Here is a 1,560-nt window from a genome sequence, read left to right on the forward strand (position 1 = left end):
CGTTCATGTTTGTAAAATTAGTTATTTAATATAAATTTCTTGTAATATAATTCATCCTGCAGCTCATGTCAATTATATAAGAAAACTCATGTTTCATTCACACTTTTTTTTTTACAAATGCGGGAGATTTCTGCGCTCGTACTGGATGATTTGATTGTCGGATAAATAATATATATTAATAACAAATCCAATGCTGGTATAATAGTTATAATTGTTTTGGCTCCTCAAAAGTATTTAATAAGTATATTCATTTCACCGCCGGCATATTATTTAATAAATAAAAATAAAACCTAGGTCAGGACTGTAGAGAACATAGTTATTTATGAATAACACATTATGCTGCGCCTGACTGTTTATTCTGGTTCTGTACAATAGACTGAGGACTATTAGAAAAGCGGGCAGATTTCCAAATTAAATACCCGGTTTAACTTCACCGCCTGATTCTTCAGATGCTTTATTTACCTCGTTTTCACCACAGGGAAGCCTTTTGAAATCTGAATGGTTCATGTGGTTCCTGTCATGATGGTCAATAATATCATCATTAATAATAATAATAATAATTGTGATGATATTACTACTACTACTACTACTAATAATAATAATACACGGCGACTCGAAAATGTATCATTTTTGTCGAGAAATTTGTGAGCCCTCTTTGTTTTGATTTCGCGGAAGTGACGTCACCTCTTGCTAACACTTCCGGTGTTGCTGACGTCACATTTTTAAAAATACCGTTTTTGGCGGTTTATACTATTTTACCATATATGGAGCTTTAGAAAATAAAGTGTCTAGTGTTTCATTTCAACACAGATTTTCATCCTCTGATGATTAATTTCTTTTATTAGATTGTTTTAAGCAGTGTTTTTGCATTGGCTGATCGAATCTCCTGATGCATGATGGGAAATAGCTGGCTGTAAAATATCCTCATACTGTTTCTTATAAACGGATAGATTTGAGGCCAGACTTCGCAAGAGCGCACATCAGGATTGTGCTTTTGGATTGTGTTGATTTAAGTGTGTAGCACTGTGACGCGTTTCCGTGATTAAGAATGACGTTCTCCACAGTGGCGTCCCTTCAGGCTCGCTGTACAACTCATACTTACCTGGCAGGGGAGACACCATGATCAAGAAGGTGGTTCACCCAGGGTGAGGCTCAGCCATTGCACTGTCGGCTGTGTTGACCTCTGCGAATTCCCCAAATGTGGGAATCTCGACTGCATAATTTCTGGTAGTGGGGGACTGCGTTCGCGCTCTCCCCTGATCATCTGGTTAATGATAGAAAGACTGATGGATCTGGAAAGAAAACCAGCTCCTCTGAGCAATAGGGTTTAGTATCTGGTGTTTGTGCAGCCCTCTTCTGGGTTGTGTTTTCTGGGTTTGCCGATTTTTAATGTTGCGTCAGACTGAGAGATGAGCTTAAACCAGCCTGGAAGTGGTAAAACTGAGCTTTTTCAACTTCCCCCGACCCCCGCCTAACTCGCTTTCTTTGTATCTTAGCTCCGTCCTTCAGGAGTTGAGGGAAGGATGCAAGGAAAAGATCTGAGGACAGATCAAGCGAAAT

General features: G+C 39.0%; 1 non-coding gene across 1 annotated transcript; it reads left to right on the plus strand.

The window, feature by feature from the left end:
* The first annotated feature begins 1,094 nt into the window (after nucleotides 1-1,094).
* Nucleotides 1,095-1,259, plus strand: LOC130235529 (U1 spliceosomal RNA). The gene has a single exon (XR_008838402.1). It is a non-coding gene; the product is annotated as a U1 spliceosomal RNA (small nuclear RNA).
* The last annotated feature ends 301 nt before the right edge of the window (nucleotides 1,260-1,560 follow it).

Source organism: Danio aesculapii, chromosome 9 (genome assembly GCF_903798145.1).
Source record: "Danio aesculapii chromosome 9, fDanAes4.1, whole genome shotgun sequence".
Classification (NCBI taxonomy): Eukaryota; Metazoa; Chordata; class Actinopteri; order Cypriniformes; family Danionidae; genus Danio; species Danio aesculapii.